The following is a 21,825-nucleotide window of genomic DNA, read 5'->3' on the forward strand; positions in this document are numbered from 1 at the left end:
TAACTGTACATAAATAGATAATTCACGTATATAGAGACCCCAGGTTTATTCCAGCTTCCTGAAACCTCATCCTTTGATAGACATCTGTCCTTATGATCTGAGAAGGAGTGCCAGCCATCAAATCATTGTTCTCATCATCTCTGTGAAGCAGGTGAGGAAGGAGGGGTGAAGGCGACATAGCAGTTGTCTTGTACGACATGTCCTGGTAATTGCTACGAAGCAATCACTTATATTCTGGTTGCCATAACTCAGTCACGTTGATCACACAGTACGTGGGAAATATAGTCCTAATTCTGATAGCCTAATTGATTTTTGTTTTTCCTAAGAGAAGAGTGGAAATTTGGATCCACTGAGCAGCTTCTCTGATACATTTCTAGTAGTAAATTATGGCGTCAAATCCTCTCCTACCTTTGATGGCCAACGTGCTTGTCAGAAACTTTGTTCCACTTTATGCTTCTTCTGGTAGTACAGAAGAACATCTCATCTGTCTCCTCCAGCTCTTGTCAACGTTTAGTAGGATCATCAGAATGAAATATTTGAAATTTGATGGGAAAGAAAAATAAATCATGCAGTATTTGCATTTTTATGATTATTAGTAGGACTTTTCATACATTCATTTCTTTTCATACATTCATTGGCTGCTTACATTTCTTTATGAATTGTATTTTTACCTCCTTAACTAAGTTTTTAATATATACAGTCAGCCACTTGGAGCATTATACTGCCTGAAATGAGTGTGTCTAGAAGAGAGTATGAGTTGTTTCTCTGGGTGTTGAAGATTAAAACCAATGTTAGCACAAATAATAAACTTCTCTTATGCTTATAAGAAACCCCACTTAACAAACGCTCAATAGGAAATTGTTGCTTGGCTCCCTCAAAGTTTAGGAAACCGAAGTTCAGACTGGCTTTTTCTAGATGCTGGCACAAAGATTCGAAAATACCCTTCACACAATTAACTACAGATTCTCTGAATTCTTGGAAAAAGTGAAGCAGTGACAGTTATTCCCTTTCAAAGTTGAGTTGCCACCCAAAAGTGAAGCTGATAAGTTGTTTGTCCTTTGCACAATTTAAGCAGAAAGATCATCTTGTAATGGGAGAAGTTCTGCAGGTCTCAGCCAGTGCTGACCATGGGCATGATGTACTTAGAAGGACACACGAAATGGTGGCTCCTCATGCTGTCTTCTTCCTACATTTATGAGACCCTGTTAACCACATGTTTTTCTACACATCTTCAATAAAGTGTTCAAAGTAGAAAGTAGGGAAAAAATCCAAGTAAAGCCTTGCTAAGTAGCATGCTGTTCTGCTCTCACTGTTGTTGAAGTAAAACATGTTTATGCTTTAACTGCAGATATCTGGGCACTTCTAGCCTCCACTACCTTAGTAGCAGGTAAGGCTTGGCCAGTTCACCAACTTCTGAACCATGATGGCAGAGGAAATGGGCTCACCAAAAGTGTGTGGGTCATGTTGGGTGATCCTTGCACAGAAATTCTTGCAGTGTGGCTGAGAATGAAACATCCAACTCGATTGCTACTGCTGAGGGCAGCAGTGATCCCAATTCAAGCAAAAGTCAATTTTTATGGTGAGCATACATTTATTTTTCATTTTTTAAAAGATTTACTTATTATTTGAAAGGCAGAGTTACAGGGCAGGGGAGGTGAGGGAGAGTGACAGGAAAAAGGCACAGAGAGATGGAAACAGACCCTTTAACTGCTTGGTTTACTCCCAAGTGGACACAATGGCTAGGGTTGGGCAGGCTGAAGCCAGGAGCCGGGAATTCTACCCATGTCTCCCACATGGGTAACAGATGCCCAGGCACTTGGGCCATCTCCCGCTGCCTTCCCAATCACATTAGCAGGGAGGTAGATGGGAAGTGGAGCAACTGCAACTCTGACTGGTACTCATATGAGATGCTGGCGTTATAGGTGGTAGCTTAACCTGCTTCATCACAATGCCAGCCCTGGTAAGTACATATTTAATACAGGAAAATATTTACGCAAGTGGATGAGTCACTTGAGCAGTTGATTGGTTAGCCTCAGGGCCATGAACTTGATTCCTGTCTACTGCCAACCCTACTATGTGATAATAGTGCCTTGAGGGATATCCAGGCCACACAGAGTTGACAGTTCTTTATCCATTTCTTAGGATAGCCAATTGGATTGGCTTCAAATGAGTTATTTCAGTTGTGACTTGAAAAGACAAGTAAATCACTGTCTAGAATTTCTACAGAAATAGAAACCTTTATTTTTCATAAATATAATTCTCCAATTTCAGAGTTACTTTTTAATTATTCTCATATCTATAATCTGAAAAAATTAACTATTGCATGACAAATTATGTACAATTAAGATTTTTGGGCTTATATGACTAAACAACTGTCATACACATTACTCTGGGAAAGGTGTAACATTTCTATGTGGAGAGCTATACCTGAAACAAGTAATTTCAGACGCATTTTAGCAAAATTTGCTATAATACTTAAATGTTTCAACTGTGAGCAAGTATTAAATAGCACACTATTTTCAGTTTCTACAGTCTTGTTTTATTCTTATTCTCTTCCAAGACTATAAAGCCCAGAAATGGAGTCTTTGTTCTATTGCCTCTTTTAGAAAGCAGAGCAGTGTGCCAATTGAGTAATTGAACAGGACTTGCAGAATACAGATGTACTTCTCTGCTTTCATATTGACTTTGTTCCATTTATACAAAATCTTGTAACTTTTCCATTTCTAGATCTCTATATTATAAAGGAGGTTAAAGAAAACATTTTTCGTGATCATTGTTTGGTACTTTATTTTCATTGCCCTTTTAAATTTTTTTAGATTTTTATTTAAGGTATACAAGTTTCATGTATACAGATTTAGGAACATATTTACCACCCTACCCTCCCTCCTGCCCATGCTCCCACATTTCCTCCTCCCTCTCCTAATCCCTCTCTAAATTTTTTACAATATTCTACTTTAAGTTTACTTAATACTCATAAGATTAACTGTTACTAAGTAAAGAGATTAACAAATAGTAAGAAGAAAAAAAAATACTGTTCAGGGCTGTAAACAATCACTGCAGCTCAAAATGTCAATTTCATTCCTATACTTTACATTTTTGGTACTCTATTAGTTACCCCAGATCACGTATTTGTCTTTCTAGAACTGGCTTATTTCACTAAATAAAATCTTTCCAGTTGCATCCATTTTATTGCAAAAGAGAGGATTTTATTCTTTTTATAGCTGAGTAGTATACCATAATGTATATATACCATAATTTTTTAAATCCAGTCTTCAGCTAATAGAATCCAAGTTGATTACATACCTTAGTTATTGTGAACTGAATTGCAATAAGTATAGGGGTAGAGATAACTCATTTGCTGATTTCATTTCCTTTGGGTAAGTTCACAGGAGTAGGATGGCTGGGTCATATGGGTTATTTTTTTCAGATTTCTGAGGTAACACCATACTGTCTTCTACAATGGCTACATTAGTTTCCATTTCCACCAGCAGTGGATTAGGGTACCTTTTCCCCCACAACCTCACCAGCATTTATTGTTTGTTGATTTCTGAATGAGAGCCATTATAACTGGGATGAGATGAAACCTCATGTGGTTTTGATTTGCATTCCCCTGGTGGCTAGTGATCCTGAGCACTTTTTCATGTGTCTGTTGGCTGTTTGAATTTTCTCTTTGAAAATGACTGTGTAAGTCCTCTTCCCATTTCTTAACTATATTGTTTGTTTGTTGTTGAATTGTTTGAGCTCTTTATAGATTCTGGATATTAACCTTTTATAAGTTGTGTAGTTTGTAATTATTTTATCCTATTCTGTTGGTTGCCTCTTCACTTTGGTGAGTGCTTCTTTTGCAGAGCAGAAGCTTCTCATCTTGGTGTAATATCATCTGTGTATTTTAACTTTGATTGCCTGTTTCTGGGACATCCTCCAAGAAGTCTTTGCCTGTGCCAATATCTTGCAGAGTTTCCTCAGTGTTCTCCTCTAGTAGTTTGATAAGAAGTCTTAGCTTATGCCAATGTCTTGCAGAGTTTCCCCAATATTCTCTAGTAATTTGATGGCATTGGGTTGTAGATTTACATCTTTCATCCATTTTTTTTAAAGATTCATTTTTGTTTATTTGAAAGACAGAGTTACAGAGATAGAGACAGAGAGTGAGCTTTTCCATTTACTGGTTCACTCCCCAGATGGTCATAAGAGCCGGAGCTGTGCCAATCCGAAGCCAGGAACCAGGAGCCAGGAGCTTCTTCCGGGTCTTTCTTGTGAGTGTAGGGGCACAAGGGGTTAGCCATCTTCTGCTGCACTCCCAGGCCATAGTAGAGAGCTGGATCAGAAGAGGAGCAGCCAGGACTAGAACCAGCGCCCATATGGGATGCCATGACTTCAGGTCAGAGCTTTAACCTGCTGTGTCACAGCACTGGCCCCCTTTGATCCATTTTTGAGCGGATTTTTGTGTAAGCTGTAAGTTAGGAATCTTGTTTCATATTCTGCATATGGAGATCTAGTTTCCCCAGCATCATTTGCTGAGACTGTCCTTTCTCCAGGGATTGATTTTAGTTCTTTTGTGAAAGATAGTTTGGTTGCAGATGCATGGTCTGATTTCTGGAGTTTCTATCCTATTCCATTGGTCTACACATCTGTTTTTGTGCCAATACTAAGATGTTTTGATGATAAATGCCCTGTAGCCTGTCTTGAAACCTGGTATTCTGATGCCTCTAGCTTTATTTTTCGGTATAAGATTTCTTTAGTTATTTGGGGTCTCTTGTGTTACATATGAATTTTAGCAATATTTTTTATAGATCTAAGAAGAATGTTGTTAATATTTTGATTAGGATCACATTGAATCTGTGAATTACTTTCTGTAGTATGGACATTTTGATAATACTGATTCTTCCAATCCATTAACATGGAAGATTTTTCCTTTTCTTGTGTGTCTTCTATTTCTTTCCTTAATGTTTTCAATTTTCATTGTAGTGATCTTTTACCTCCTTGGTTAAACTTATTCCAAGGTATTTAATTCTTTTTGTGGCTATTGTAAATGGGATTGATCTTAGAAGTTCTTTCGCAGCCATGGCATTTTCTGTGTATACAAAGGTTATGATTTTTGTGTGTTGATTTTATATCTTGTTACTTTACTAAACTCTTTTATTAGTTCCAATAGTCTCTCAGTGAAGTCTTTAGGATTCTCTGTATATAGAATCATCTCATCTGCAGATAGGGATAGTATGATTTTCTCCTCAATTTGTAACCATTTAATTTCTTTTTCTTGCTTAATGGCTCTGGCTAATACTTCCAGGACTATATTGAATAGTAATGGTGAGAGTGGGCATCCTTGTATGGTTCTGGATCTTAGTGGGAATGCTTCCAACTTTTTCCTATTCAACAAGATGCTGGCCATGTATTTATCATAAATTACTTTGATTGTATTAAGGAATATTCCTTCTTATACCCAATTTGCTTAGAGTTTTCATCATGAAAGGGTGCTGTATTTTATCAAATGTTTTCTCTGCATCTGTTGAGATAATCATATGTCTTTTGTTCTTCAATTTTTAAATGAGATGTGTCACACTTATTGATTTGTGAATGTTGAACCATACCTACAAACCAGGGATAAGTTCTACTTGATCCAGGTGAATGATTTTTATGATATGTTGTTGGATTTGATTAGCTGATATTTTGGTGAGGAGTTTTGCATCTATGTTCATCAAAGATGCTGGTCTATAGTTCTCTTTCTCTGCTGTATTTTTTTCTGTGTTTGGAATTAAGGTGATGCTGCCCTCATAGAAGGAGTTTGGGAGAATACCTTCCCTTTTATTTGTTTTGAATAGTTTGAGAAGACTTGGAAATAGTTCTTCATTAACAGTCTGATAGAATTCAACTGTGAAGTTATGTATCTCTGGGCTTTTCTTTGTTTGGAGGGTTTTTATTACTGATTCAATCTTTACCTTGGTTATTGTTCTGTTTGTTTTCTGTGTCTTCTTGACTCAATTTTGGTAGATTGTATGTGTCCAGAAATCTATCCATTTACTCTAGATTTTCCAATTTATTGGCATATCCCTCCTTTTAGTAATTCTTGATGTTTCTTTTTATTTCTGTGGTATTCTTTGTTACATTTGCTTTTTCATCTTTGCTTTTATTAATATGGGTCTTCCCTCTCTCTTTTTCTTCTTTTTTGGTTAGTTGGGCCAATGGTGTATCAATTTTGTTTATTTTTTCCCAAAACTAGTTCTTCATTTCCTTGGCCTTTTGCATGTTTTTTTTTTTGTGTGTGGGGGGGGTTCATTTTTTTTCTACTCTAATTTTATTTATTTCATTCCTCCTACTAATTTTGTTTTTTTTGTTGTTGTTGTTTTTCTAAGTCTTTGAGATGCACTGATAGCTAATTTATTTGATGACTTTCTAATTTCTTGCTATAGGCAATAGTTGCTAGAAACTTCCCTCTTACTACTGCTTTTGCTATATCCAATAAGCTTTGATATGTTTTACTGTCATTTTTATTTGTTTCCAGAAATTTTTTTGAAATCCCTTTTGAGTTTCTCTATGACCCACTGTTCATTAAGGAGTAGGTTGTTCAGTCTCCATGTGTTTGCATATGCTCTAGAGATTCTTGATTTGTTGACTTTCAGTTTCATTGATTGTGATCAGAAAAGATGTATGGCATGATTTCAATTTTTTGATGTTGCCAATGTTGCTGAGATTTGCTTTATGGCCTAGCATATGATATATCCTAGCAAAAGTTCTATGAACTGATGAAAAGATTGTGTATTCTGCAACTGTGGGTTGAATGGTTCTGTAGATTCCAGATAGGTCCATTTGGTTCATAGTATAGATTAGCTCTGTTATGTCTTGCTGATTTTTTGTCTACTTGACCTGTCCATTGATGAAAGTAGGGTATTGAAGTTCCCCATTACTACTGTATTGAAATCTATGTATCCCTTCAGATACATTAATATTTCTTTTTTTTTTTTTTTTACAGGCAGAGTGGACAGTGAGAGAGAGAGACAGAGAGAAAGGTCTTCCTTTGCCGTTGGTTCACCCTCAAATGGCCACCGTGGCCAGCTCACCGCGCTGATCCGAAGGCAGGAGCCAAGTGCTTCTCCTGGTCTCCCATGGGGTGCAGGGCCCAAGCACTTGGGCCATCCTCCACTGCACTCCTGGGCCATAGCAGAGAGCTGACCTGGAAGAGATACATTAATATTTCTTTTAAATAGCCAGGTACCTGGTAATTGGTTGCATATAATTTATTATAGTCACATCTTCCTGTTGAATTTATCCTTTAATCATCTGTTTTAACAGCTTTTTTTTGTTAACGTCTATTTTTTTTCTGATATTAGGATGATATACCTGCTCATTTCTGCTTTCCATTAGCATGGAATACCTTTTTCCATCATTTGACTTTCCATCTGTATGTATCTTTGTTGCTTTGTTTGTTTCTTGTGAGTAGCAAGTAGATGGGCCTTGTTTTTTAGTCCATTCAGCCAATCTGTGTCTTTCAGTTGGAGAATTTTGTCATACACATTAAATGTTGCTATTGATAAGTAACAATTTGAACCTGCTATGTTTCCATAAATATTCCTATTGTTTGCTTTGGATTTCTTTTTTTTTGTTTGTTTGTCTGTTTTTAATTTTTATTTAGTAAATATAAATTTCCAAAGTACAGTTTATGGATTACAATGGCTTTCCCCCCCATAACTTCCCTCCCACTCACACCCCTCCCATCTCCCGCACCCTCTCCCATTCCATTCACATCAAGATTCATTTTCAATTATCTTTATATACAGAAGAATGATTTAGTATATATTAAGTAAAGATTTCATCAGTTTGCACCCACACAGAAACACAAAGTGTAAAATACTGTTTCAGTACTAGTTATAGCATTAATTCACATTGAACAACACATTAAGGACAGATTCCACATGAGGAGTAAGTACACAGTGACTTCTGTTCTTGACTTAAGAATTTGACACCCTTGTTTATGGCGACAGTAATCTCCCTAGGCTCTAGTCATGAGTTGCCAAGGCTATGGAAGCCTTTTGAGTTCTCCGACTTTGATCTTATTCCGACAGGTTCATAGTCAAAGTGGAAGTTCCCTCCTCCCTTCAGAGAAAGGTACCTCCTTCTTTGATGGCCCGTTCTTTCCACTGGGATCTCACTTGCAGAGATCTTTCATTTATGGTTTTTTTTTTTTTTCCAGAGTGTCTTGGCTTTCCATGCCTAAAATACTCTCATGGGCTCTTCAGCCAGATCTGATTGCCTTAAAGGCTGATTCTGAGACCAGAGTGCTGTTTAGGACATCTGCCATTCTATGAGTCTGCTGTGTATCCCGCTTCCCATGTTGGATAGTTCTCTCCCTTTTTGATTCTATCAGTTAGTATTAGCAGACACTAGTATTGTTTGTGTGATCCCTTTGACTCTTAGACCTATCAGTGTGATCAACTGTGAACTGAAATTGATCACTTGGACTAGTGAGATGGCATTGGTACATGCCACCTTGATGGGATTGTATTGGAATCCCCTGGCACGTTTCTAACTCCACCATTTGGGGCAAGTCCGATTGAGCATGTCACAAATTGTACATCTCCTCCCTCTCTTATTCCCACTCTTATATTTAACAGGGATCAATTTTCAGTTAAATTTCAACACCTAAGAATAATTGTGTGCTAATTACAGAGTTCAACCAATGATACTAGAACAAAAAAGTACTAAAAGGGATATCGTATTACATTGTACATCAACAGTCAGGGCAACGGCTGATCAAGTCACTGCTTCTCATAGTGTCCATTTCACTTCAACGGGTTTCCCCTTTGGTTCTCAGTTGGTTGTCGCCAGTCAGGGAGAACATATGATATTTGTCCCTTTGGAACTGGCTTAATTCACTCAGCATGATGTTTTCCAGATTCCTCCATCTTGTTGCAAATGACTGGGTTTCATTGCTTTTGACTGCTGTATAGTATTCTATAGAGTGCATGTCCCATAACTTCTTTATCCAGTCTACTGTTGATGGGCATTTGGGTTCGTTCCAGGTCTTAGCTGTGGTGAATTGAGCTGCAATAAACATTAATTTGCAGACAGCTTTTTTATTTGCCAATTAAATTTCCTTTGGGTAAATTCTAAGGAGTGGAATGGCTGGGTTGTATGGTAGGGTTATATTCAGGTTTCTGGGGAATCTCCAGTCTGACTTCCATAGTGGCTTAACCAGTTTGCATTCCCACCAACAGTGGGTTAGTGTCCCTTTTTCCCCACATCCTCTCCAGCATCTATTGTTGGTAGATTTCTGAATGTGTGCCATTCTGACCGGGGTGAGGTAAAACCTCATTGTGGTTTTGATTTGCATTTCCCTGATTGCTAGTGATCTTGAACATTTTTTCATGTGTCTGTTGGCCATTTGGATTTCCTCTTTTGAAAAATGTCTATTCTTTTGTAGTTTACTGGTAGGTTTTCTGCCTTCACATTCTTTCATAGTGGTGACTATACTTCTGTGTTTCTGTGTATAATACATCCTTAAGCATCATTTGTAAGGCTTGACATGTGGTGACAGAGTCTTTCAACTTCTGTTTGTTATGGAAGGTCTTTGTTTCACCTTCATTCATATTGAGAGCTTTGCAGGCTACAATATTCTGGGTTGAGTTTTTTTTTTTTCTTTTAAGACTTGGACTACGTCTCCATTCTCTCTTAGCCTGTAGGATTTCTGGTGGGAAACCAGCTGTGAGTCTAATCGGATATCCTCTGAAAGTAATCTGGCATTTCTCTAGTGAACATTTTAGAAACTTTTCTGTATGTTTATTGTTGAAACGTTGACTACAATGTGTCATGTCAATGACCTTTTCTGGTCTTGTCAATTAGGAGTTCTAGGTGCCTCATGTACTTGGACTTCCATTTCTTTCTCCAAATTAGGAAAGTTTTCTGTTATTATTTCACTGTATAAACCTTCTAATGCATTCTCTTTCCACACCTTCAGGAATTTCTAAGGCTTGTTTTGTTTGATAGTATCCTGTCGCTCCCCCTCTTCGTGGAGGAACGACACAGGACCCTGCTGCTGTTCTTTCGTCTGCTCGGCCCTCCCCGGGTTTACTGCTGGTTCTTCCCGGGTTGGCTACTATCCCTTCCACATCCGTGGAAGGGCAGTTCCCCCTGGCCACATTCCCCACTTCCGCAGGGGAGCGGCACACCGCAGGCCGGCTTTCTTGGGGGCTGCACAGGTGTTCCCTCAGATGTTCCCCTTAGATGTTCCTGGTGCATGCCGTCTCTCTCCTCCTTTATAGTCCTCCTCCGCCAATCCTAACTCGGCTGCCCACACGCCGAGTACGCTGCTCTCCTCCAATCAGGAGCAGGTCCTGCTGTTTATTGGTTGAACTGGAGGCAGCTGGGTAGAAGCTGTTTTCTCCTCTCCCAGCGCCATATTGTGGGAGAGCAGATGCATAGAATAAGTCTTAATTCCAGTAACTCAGTCTAGTCCGGTTTGCTCCCCACAGATCCCCCTTTCTTTTTATTTTTGGCGTTGATACGTGCCTGTCTTCGGTGTCCCGCGGCACACACTCTGCTCTACTTGCTAGAGTTGCCACAGGTTCTTACAAGTCCTATCAATCAGGCAAACCGAATCCGGGTCCTCTCTTCACCATGTTGTGAGGAGGTTTTTAGGCGCTGATGCGTGCCTGTGTTCGGTGACCTGCGGCTCATACTTTGGTCGAGCCGCCTGCTGGCGCTTACCGCCTTACTAATCAGGCAGACCGAATCCAAGCTTTCTCATTGCCCTGTTGTGGGGTGACTTATTGGTGTTGATAACGTGCCTGTCTTCGGTGACCTGCGGCGCATAAGCTGCTAGCCGCCCGCAGGTGCTCACCGCCTCCCTAATCAGGCAGACCGAATCCAAGCCTTCTAATTGCAGTATTGTGGGGAGGCCTTTCTGATGTTAATTCGTGCCTGTCTTCGGTGACCTGCGGCGCATAAGCTGCTAGCCGCCGCAGGTGCTCATCGCCTCACTAATCGGGCAGACCGAATCCAAGCTTTCTCATTGCCATGTTGAGGGGAGGCCTTTCTATTTCTCTATTTCTCTATCTCCGGGCATTCCTATTTCTCCCATTTTACTTCTATCTTCCAGCATTCCTATTTCTCTCATTTTACTTCTAAACTTCTGTTTCTCTTATCCCCGCGGCCTCCCGGCGCCCGCCCCGAGGCTATTTCTCGGCGGCTTTCCAGCTGAGCCGCTTCAGCCCGCGTCTCTCTCATCTGCGCGGCTCGGCTTTGTGCACACACTCCGCGGTCTCGCACTTAGCCCAGCGTTCCCTATCTACTTGTGCCCCGCACGCTCTCTCTGCGCACAGCAGCCTCCGCGAGTCACACAGCGTCAGCTCACGTCTCCACCACTAGCATTCAATCCAAGTTCCCCGGGCTAGCCTGGCGAATTCAACCCAGCTTACGTCTCCGCCCCACGGTTTGGCTTCCCGTCCTTTGCTCCCCGGGCTAATCAGACGGATCCCAACCAGGCTTACGTTTCCGCTTCTGGTTTTAACTTTTCGCCCCCCATTCCCGGGCTAACTTGAGAATCCCAAAGTGGCTTTCGTCTCCGCCTCGGCCTGCCCCCCGCGGCTTCAATTTCCCTAACATTTTTCTCTACCCAGTATGTTTCCCCAAGCTTTCCTCCAACAATACTCCTCCCTCATTTCTCCTGGCCTCTCCCCACAGTCCGCATCCGAGTCTGTTTGTTCTAGCTTTCACTTTCGCTTTCGACCTTAGAGATTTCTCCCAACTTCCCCCCGTAGTCCGTAGTCCGTATCTGAGTCTATGCCTAGGCTTTCAATAGCTTCTTCCGGCACCTTTTTCGTCCGGCTTTTCCCTAGGCTGTTTGCTAGTCTCTCTCTCCGGCATTTTCTACTTCTTCCCGTTTCCTCCCTCCTAAGTTTCATATCCGTCCTAAGTTTCCTATCCGAGTCACGGCACCATTATGTCGCTCCCCCTCTTCGTGGAGGAACGACACAGGACCCTGCACTGTTCTTTCGTCTGCTCGGCCCTCCCCGGGTTTACTGCTGGTTCTTCCCGGGTTGGCTACTATCCCTTCCACATCCGTGGAAGGGCAGTTCCCCCTGGCCACATTCCCCACTTCCGCAGGGGAGCGGCACACCGCAGGCCGGCTTTCTTGGGGGCTGCACAGGTGTTCCCTCAGATGTTCCCCTTAGATGTTCCTGGTGCATGCCGTTTCTCTCCTCCTTTATAGTCCTCCTCCGCCAATCCTAACTCGGCTGCCCACACGCCGAGTACGCTGCTCTCCTCCAATCAGGAGCAGGTCCTGCTGTTTATTGGTTGAACTGGAGGCAGCTGGGTAGAAGCTGTTTTCTCCTCTCCCAGCGCCATATTGTGGGAGAGCAGATGCATAGAATAAGTCTTAATTCCAGTAACTCAGTCTAGTCCGGTTTGCTCCCCACAGTATCCCATAAATATCCAATTCTGTTTTTTAATTTTTCTAATTTCTTCTACTAATTTTTCAGTCTTACTAAGAAATTTCCAAGGACTTTTCTTTTAGCTTCAATATTCTTTCTCTGCCTCACCAAGCCTGTAACTAAGGCTTTCCACTGTATTTTATTTGTCATGTTGAATTCTTTATTTCTAATATTTTGGTTTGATTTCTCTTCAAAATCTCAACCTCATGGGATATTTTTTCTTACATGTCATCTATGTTTTTCTTTAATTAGTGAATTTGCTTCTCATTGCTTTTGAGTAATCCTATGACTAATATTTTTAATTCCTTGTAGGCATTTAAGCATTCTCTTCACCTTCACGTTCTAATATTTTGAAGTGTTGCTGTGTTCCTTTGAGGGAGTCATGTTGTCTTTCTTACTCTTATTTCTTGAATTTCTGTTTGGCATTTGTTGGAATACTTGTTGTTTTTCTCCTCTGATGAGTTTTATCTTTGAACTATGCCCCTGTAGCTTAGTGTGGTATCTGCTGTCTCAGTGAATACCCAGAGGCATGTGCTGGGTGTGGCCAGATAGCTCTAGTCAGTGCTCCAGGGTAGGGCGAGTATCCAAGGTGACACTCATGTTTGGCATGGTAGATCTCTATTGTCAGCAGTGGGGAGGGTATGATCCCTTCTGTTGGCATAATCACAACTCACCTCCTCTCTTCCAAGGTGATCAGTGCCCTGGGTTAGCCCACAATGTGTGTAACCCTCACCTACACTGTCACATGAATGACACAAAGGATTTGTTCAGTCCTTCTATGAACATAAATCTCACTACACTGACCCACCCCAGCAGTCAGGGAGCTCTGAGCATTTGGTGCCACACACAGTGATTGTCCAGAGACCGAGCTACACCCTGAGCCCTATTGCACAGTCACAGAGTTCCCCATCTCAGCACACAAGGCTCCCACAGTCACAGCATGCAGCAGATCCACTCCGCCCTGCCAGCCTATCGTGTCCACAGAGAGGCAGAGATGTTCCCAGAGTTAGCTGCCTGTGGGTGCTCTGCTTTGGCAGTTTGAGCTCTGGAGCCTGTAGTATGTTGAGATGCTGGTGGCACCTCACTATCCTATGTGGGTATGCAGCCCCCCTTTAAATCTCTCAGTCAGACTTAAAAGCAGTGGAGAATGCAGATGTTTCCTTCTGGTAAAATTCCTGGATCACACACATGCATAAGAGCCACCACAGCTGGTACTGATTTCAAAATGGCGCTTTCTCCCTGCCCACTGCCTGGTGCGTATATCCGAGCTGCCTCAGCTGCTACTAATGTCAAGATGGTGACCTCTCCCAGCTGGTTGCCAGGTGTCATTGTAGGGGGATGGGGAGAGAGATATGTCCCTTTTTTTTGCTGAGTTAGGCTGGTACCCTGTCCCTATTAGGGTCCGGGCTGGACTCAGAGACAGTGTATTCTGCTAGGCTCTCCCTTGGGGTATTTCACCAGAGGCAGAGGCTGCTGCAGTCTGGTTTCCCCCAGCTCTCCAAAGCTGGCACTTCCTCTAGCTCTTGGCTGCAGGGGTCATGTGTTGGGTCCGCGTTGGTTGCTGCTCCAAACTTTCCCTCTTCATTGTTTAGAATTTCCACTGCAGATTTCTCTCCAGCTCTCCCCTGGGAATGCACTTCCTATACTTTTTTTGCTATTTCCCTTTAGCCAAAATCACCATGCCATTTCTCAATTCTGCCACCTTGGAATCTCCAAAGAGAACTTATAAGAATTACATATCTTAGTGCCTGAATAACCAAAATTAAATGACCTTGTTTATTTTTTTCTGTATCCTCGACTACCTTATAGTCATTAAAACTTCTCTGGTGAACAAAACAGTAAATGCCCAGGAAAGATGCGATAGGCTTCCCATCTCATGGCAGCAATGTTGAAAATCCAGAACTGTACAATACACTGGCAAATGCTTTCAAGTCAATGAAGCTTTCTGGGTGATAAAGAGAGATGTAGACTGTGCAGACCTGATGTGGGTTAGAATTTTCCACCATCACTAACATTTCCTTAAGTTAAGAACCTCTGCTTTGAGACAGGTTACTGAGTTTTGCACTCCCAAAGAATTCTGGTAGCTTATCATCATCACATAGTAGGTACTCAATAGATAGTACTCAGCTGGATAGGGGTGGAGATCAGAGAAAGAGGTGATGGATCTCACAGCAGGGGCTTACATAGGGCAGGGAAGGGGAGGTGCCCTCAAGGGACACCTCGAAGTCCCCTAGAGAATGAGTGAGCATTTAGAGAGGGAAGGGTGACCCTGGACACCAGCCCACATGATGTTCTTCTTAACTCCTAACCTGAGGGGTTCAGGCTGCTGAAATCATGATGTGGTTCAAGGAGTTTCTTTTATAATATTAACAAGTGTCTTTTACAGTTGAGATGTTTTTCCTTTTGTACGTGAAAGTGTGTGTTTGGTTTACTGATTTGAGTTTAGCCTTTAAATGAGAATGAAAGAGGTTCTTAGAAAATGGAGCTCTGTTGGAGAGAAGAATGAAGGAAAAAACAGGTTTAATTAAAGGATATGAAGGACTGGTTCTGACTGTTTCCTTGAAGAGTAATCAAGTATGTTTTGGGAGATAGCACCTCAGAGGCCACTCAAGTCCTGTGCTTTTGTGTCAGGATCAAGAGAAAAAGGAGGGGCTGTGGAAGCAGTTTCTTAATGGGCTAAATGCCACACACATGTCAAGGAGGCACTTACGGAGTTGTCTGAGGAACTCTGGAAAAGGAGAATTTTAGTAGCAATGAAGGGACCTGAGACCCAGAAAGCTCAGGTCTAAGGTTTGGCAAGTTTACTCATAATTTGTCCTTCCCTTGATTTCCCAAAGATTAATGTTGATAATAAGTCCGGTGCAGCAGAGGGCAGGGGAGAGGCAGGGCAGATCATGCCATTACATCACCCTTTCTATATGGCAAAGATCACCTGACAGCTACCGTGGGCTGAATCGATGGCTCTTTATTGTGACAGAAGGGGGTTTTATTTTTAGGACAGGCACATCAAATAACCTTTGCTGTGGTGATCACTTGGATTGTACAAACTGGAGGCAACTTGAAAACTCACAGAATTTAGGTAAAGAAATGCAAAAGCAAATCTCAGTCCATGATAAGATCATTGTTGAAGCACTTGATGGTTGTTCTAACAAGTCGCTCTGCTACGTAACACAACAGAATCAATATCGGCAGCTTTTTCTTTTAATCAGATGAAGTAAAGATTTACAATCTTTTAAAAATCAGTGAAAACATTAACTTCTGCGGGCATTTAAACCATAGTTTTTGACTACTTCTTCTTCTTTTTTTTTTTTTTTTTTTTGACAGGCAGAGTGGACAGTGTGAGAGAGAGACAGAGAGAAAGGTCTTCCTTTGCCATTGGTTCACCCTCCAGTGGCCGGCGCGGCCGGCGCGCTGCGGCCGGCGCACCGCGCTGATCCGATGGCAGGAGCCAGGAGCCAGGTGCTTTTCCTGGTCTCCCATGGGGTGCAGGGCCCAAGCACCTGGGCCATCCTCCACTGCACTCCCTGGCCACAGCAGAGAGCTGGCCTGGAAGAGGGGCAACCGGGACAGAATCCGGCGCCCCGACCGGGACTAGAACCCGGGGTGCCGGCGCCGCTAGGCGGAGGATTAGCCTTGTGAGCCGCGGCGCCGGCCACTACTTCTTTTGATGTACTCAAATCAGGCTTCTATTGAGCATCTTATTAAAGGGTCACTCTGATGGAGTACAGGATCTAAGCCTCATCCCATGTACTCTGCTTTGTGCCATGAAGAAATTGTAGCCCCATCACCTGTGAAGGTGTAAATCTAGTGCTTCTAATGAAAAAATTATATTGCAATATGCACCCAGGCAAAGGTGGCTGCCGACATACCTTGAGTAATGCTGCTGGGGATGAAACTCTTCTGTAGAAGTTGCACCTGGTCTTTGAGGCATGGAACTCTGTCTTGAGTCCTAACAGTTGAGTCCTGAAGCTTATATCACCCCCAGTCCTGTGTCTCTTTTGGCCCCATGGAATCCCAGGAGTTCCACCTGAGGATCTTAGAGCACATTTTTCTAGTTCAAAGATAAGGAAACTGAAGCCCAGAGCTGCTAAGCCTTAGGTTTCAGGATGGCTGATTGGGGTGCAGAAAGCTGTGAAGGACACAGTGTCAACGCTTGATTACATCTTGAGCTCCTCAGCCCAACCTGCCTGGAGTGAATTTACAGTGAAGGTGTAAGCCTGCAATAGGGAATACACGTTCTGAAAAAGTGCTTCTGTTTTCTAAGAGTAAATAATATCTGGGGGCGTCCTGGGATCTCCTTGTGTAAAAGGATGTCTAAACACCACATCGGATTCCATTTCAGGTAGGAAGATAAGTCAGTGTTAGGAGACTCAAACTGCGATGGTTAAATTCTTCTAGAAGTCCAGAAAATTCCCATCCCTCCTGTTCTGCCCTTGATGCTACGGTCACAGTCTCACGATCTGTGGTGCTCTAGGGCAGGTTTGGAGGCAACGGGGTCACGGCAGCCGTGTCCTTGGTGTAAGCAGTCACGTCATTCAAGGGTCAAGATTGCAGCCCTGGTGCCTTTCCTGTAAGTCCCAGCACCCTAGGGACTGCTGCCTGGGCTAGCCCAGAGCAAACTGGTGGAGTGTCCCAGGAGAAGCCTGAGCAGGCTGACTCATCTCAGAGAACATAAACAGAAATGTGGAGCCAAGGGAAGCAAGCTTTGGGAAGAGTACTTATCAGTAAGTTAGCGTAGCATCAGAACTTCCAACACCCAGTGGACTAGAGATTAATTCTGAAGGTATGTCAGAATGGATAGGCTAAAGGCTTTGGAAGAAATGCATTAGAGAATTGCTTTATGAGATGGGGCACTTGGTCTTGTCCTGCCAAAGCAACCGCAGGCGGGACTCGACATACAGGAAATCTATAGCAGGCTAATTTTTTAAGTTGATTATTTTGGATGGCCTCTGAATGATGTTACTGTGAGGTTTAAGATTTTGGGTCAAAGAAGGTGCAGAGACAACTGGTCCAGGCAGAAGGCCAGCATAGCGAAGGCTGCAGTAGGACTACAGCCCACTTGGGCAGCAGGAGGAGGCCCTTTCAAGCTACTGGTCAGCAGGGGATTTTGTCAGTAACTGATGACCCTGATGGGGGAACTGGATGTGCATAAAGCCTCACTGGTAACTCTTGACTAAATCTACTCAATCACAATGTATTATTTTGGCCATTTGGATTGTCCCAGGGACACTTGCTAGAGCAATAACCAAGGTTAACTGTTTGCACCCAATGGCCTGACAGATCCTGGCCATTATAAATATCTAAGTGGCCCTTGGCAGGAAAAAGTTTCCCCACCCCTGCCTGAAATCAGACTCTATATACACATCCGAAAGGAAGCAAATTTGTGAAAACAGTCAGGGTATTGCTTATGATAGGCGAGGAGTGTAACAGCATCATGCCACCTCCCGAGGAGAGTGAGACACCACCACAGTTTACCCTAAGGAAACTGTGACATCACCATGGCTTCTTCTGGGAAAAATCACTGTAGGGAAAGCCCTGTCTGGGCAAAGAGGTTTAAGAAAATACCATGGACTTAAAGAAAAGATGTGTTTTAAGGACTCATGGCTTTTAATTCTGACACTTATTTCATTTCACACACAAAATATTTTTTCCTCAATACTCAGAGGTTTGCTAAAAATATTTCTGTTAGTTCACATTTAAAGTTTGAGGTCTCTGAAGTTCTAAGATCTAGCAACAACAAATTGAAGGTCTCGACTTAATTTTGTTCTGATTTTCTATTCCAAAGAAACATTTAGAAATGATTTAGTACCTAGTTAGCAGGTGAAATCATGTCCTATTCTCAAAATAATGTATTTTTCTGCAAAACTACGGTAGGAAGAAATTGTAACAGCAGTGTGATTACCCTGTTACCAGACTCCCAGTTTGCGGATGACCTTGAGTGAATGAATTTGATCCTTTGGGAAGTGTTCAGCATCCACAAATTACTGGCATCTTTCAAACTGGAAGCTGGCTTGTGGGGCAGAAATGTGCTTCCTCTCTCCCCTAAAAATTTACCAAAGACCGAGGATTAACAGTTGATCCTGGAGATCTGTTTTTTTTTTTTTTTAAATCTGAAAAAAGCCAGAATTTTATTTTTGTTGTTCAACATCTTTGTACTACTGCCAGTGCCATTACTCCCAGATATTGTTTAGTGCTTTTCACGGATGCAGCCTCATTCATCTCCTTATAACTCAGTAAACTGAGTCTCACTGTTATGCTATAGATGAGGTAACTGAAGTCCAGAGAAATCAAATGAATCACTCAATTCTTTCACTACATTTTACCTAAAATTGAGGGAATATAGGAAGTTATGTGATAATGACAAATGGTGTTAGATTATCTCCTATTGTAAACCATACAAAATCTGTCTTAAACCGATCATGGAATTTGACTCACTGTCTATATTTATTAAGCTTATAGGTTTTAAAATTGTTCAGAATGAGAAGAGATGAGACTTTAACTCATCAAACATGACCTATCTTCACACTATAGAATCCACCTGAGGAACATTTAGTATTAGAAATTCTAATATTACACATTCCAAAATTCTAATGTTCAGTTCACTTATGAATAAATACATTGTTAAAAGTTTATTTTAGTTTCTTGTTGCTGCTTTAACAAATTATCACAATTTTGGTGACTTAGAAAAACACGAATTTGTTATTGTATAGTTCTGGAGGTCAGACACACAAAATCAGCTTTCTAGGCTACAAGCAGGATTCTGCTGGCTGCATTCCTTTATGGAGGCTCCAGAGGAGAACCTGTTTTCTTAATTCCAAAACTGCCTGCAACCCTTGGCTTATGACTTCCATCCATTTTCAAATGCAGCAATATGAGGCCACGTCCCTCTCATGTCACCCTCTGTCTCTCTTTCCTCTGCCTCCTTCCCCCACCTGTAAGTATCCTTGTTTTTGCATTGTGCCCACCTGGAGCAGTCAGGGAAATCTTCTGACTCAAGCTAAGCTGATTGGTAACCTCCCTTCTATCTGCGACCCGATTTTCTCTTTGCTCTGTGACCTATCATGTTCATATTTTGTGGGGTTGGGATAAGGGCATCCTTGAAAGCCCATTATTCTGCCTACCCCAGAACTCTCTTTAATTTGCTCCACCATATTTTCTGTGTCTGCCGTTCCACCTTGGTGATCTCCCTGGAGCTTTAGTCTTCCCTGGTATCTATTCCTCGCTGTATTTGTGGGTCTCTGAAAGTTGCTTTCATGGAAACGGATATTCAATTAATATTTAAATACATCATGCTGTCATTTTTCTAGAAATAAAGCATATACTAGAGTGGAAATTCCAACAAAAGGCGTCTTTTATTTTGGCACCAAGAAAAGGCCATGATTTATTTCTAAGTGGAAGAAAAGGTTTGCAAGCAGAGCAGTTGGAAATGCAAATGAGAAAAGTGAAATGATTTATTACTTCCAGCTTCTAAAGATGGAACTTCCCTCATCACCTCTGTAATCATTGCTAAGTGCCAACTTTCAGCTCAATTGGAATATTGATTTTTTTTTTTGTTATCGTAAAACAAATAGTATCTCAACAATGTCACACAGAAGGCACTGTCAGGCAAGCTGAAATAGCTCAGCTGGGAGAGCGTTAGACTGAAGATCTAAAGGTCCCTGGTTCGATCCCGGGTTTCAGCAGTGATTTTTAAAATCCCATTGATGCTTGTAGCTTTCTGGCAGTCTTCATAGCTCTGGATAGATCACTCCCTCTTTTTCAAAGTCAAAGGCCTCCTGATTGATGCTGATCCAAACTCACCTTAGTATTTTATGTCTCCAATAATAATAGCTGGGGCTGGTGTTGGTGGCATCCTGTAGGAGCACCGGTTTGTGTCCTGGCTGTTTCACTTCCTTTTATGTTAACGCACCTGAAAAAGCAGCAGAAGATGGCCCAAGCTCTTGGGCCCCTGCCACCCAGGCGGGAGACCCAGAAATTCTAGGCTCTTGGCTTCAGACTGGCCCAGCCTTGGCTGTTGTGCCCATTTGGAGAGTGAATCAGCAGATTGGAAGATCTCTTCCTCTTTGTTTCTCTGCCTTTCAAACAAATAAATAAATGAATCCTTAAAATAATAATAGCTAATTTCTCTTGAGTAGTTAGAACCTGTCACATTTTCACCTAAAGTCAGTATATTAACTTATTTTTAAATAATCACTAAAATTCTCCATAACTACTTGTTGGGTAAGTGGGCATCTTTGAGCCTGAGACCTGGCATGCACTAGGAACAGAACAGAAAATTTTTACTCTGATTACTGGATTATTTCTCTTGGTCAGGGACTTTGCAAGATAGAGCAATGAGACATAGTTCTAAGAATTCTTCACCCCTCAAACTATGAAGGCAGTATTATAAGCCATCATTTTCTATGTCTTCCTAATTGTTCTTAAATTATGTATTGATAATTCCTTTGCATATAGCAAATGTGAAAGGATGTTCAGGCTTTAATGTTCTGTAGAAAGACTTAACTTTTTGTTCAAAGGTTCTTACCTCAGGTCCATGGTCATCAGGGGGTCTTTGAAATCCCTGAAACAGGGACATTTCAGTATTCTTATATATGAGAATACTTCAGAAAGTATGTGGAAAAATGGAATGCAAAGATGAGTTTATTTTAGTGCAAAAGACTTTGAAATTCGTGCATACATGGATCCTCAAAGGGCTCTTGGAAAATGTGTGTTATGAGAACACGATGCATGGAAAGGCTGGACCCGGCAGGGGATCTCAGAGAAGGGATGAGGAACAAGTCTCTGGGGCCACTGGGTTAGGCTATGGGCAAGACAGACAGAACTTTGTGGTTTTTAATAATTTCCACTTTGTTATTACAAGGCAATTGGCCTCTTAAATGTTGATATGCACATTCGTGCAAATGGTAATGCTGGTATCTAAAGGGAACTTGGATGATATTAAGCAGATAATTGTATTGGTAAGATAATTAAGAATCTTTTAAGATTGCATAGTCTTTATGACGATTTAAATTCTAAAGCACTGAAACACTGAAAATTCAACAGAAACATAATGTCTACTTTAATCCCAACTCTAGAGATAATCATTATTGTAGTCTTCCATCTAATCTTTTTCCAGAATTTTCCCTGTGAATCCAATAATGTACAATAAACACATATATACATAAATTCAATTGTCATTTTATATAGCAACTAGACAAGAATGAAATATTGATCTACAGTTTCCAAGCAGCAGGATTAGATATATGAATATCTAAAATACTAATAGCATTTTTTCTCTTTGGTGTGTTATCATCCACATTTCTTCCAAAATAAAGAAAAATATTAAAGGAGGCTAAGAAATGAAAACTAAAGGTCTAGTTCTAGAATAATCTAAACTTTAAAAGTCACAATTTTACTAAAC

General features: G+C 41.5%; 1 protein-coding gene and 1 non-coding gene across 2 annotated transcripts in view; both read left to right on the forward strand.

The window, feature by feature from the left end:
* Window positions 1-21,825, forward strand: part of FAM124B (family with sequence similarity 124 member B) — a 186,545-nt gene that overhangs the window by 61,034 nt on the left and 103,686 nt on the right. The gene's annotated exons all lie outside the window — the stretch shown is intronic.
* TRNAF-GAA (transfer RNA phenylalanine (anticodon GAA)) lies at window positions 20,035-20,107 on the forward strand. Its single transcript has one exon. It is a non-coding gene; the product is annotated as a tRNA-Phe (tRNA).

Source organism: Oryctolagus cuniculus, chromosome 3, assembly GCF_051225735.1.
Source record: "Oryctolagus cuniculus isolate XC-2025 breed Fujian yellow rabbit chromosome 3, ASM5122573v1, whole genome shotgun sequence".
Taxonomy (NCBI): Eukaryota; Metazoa; Chordata; class Mammalia; order Lagomorpha; family Leporidae; genus Oryctolagus; species Oryctolagus cuniculus.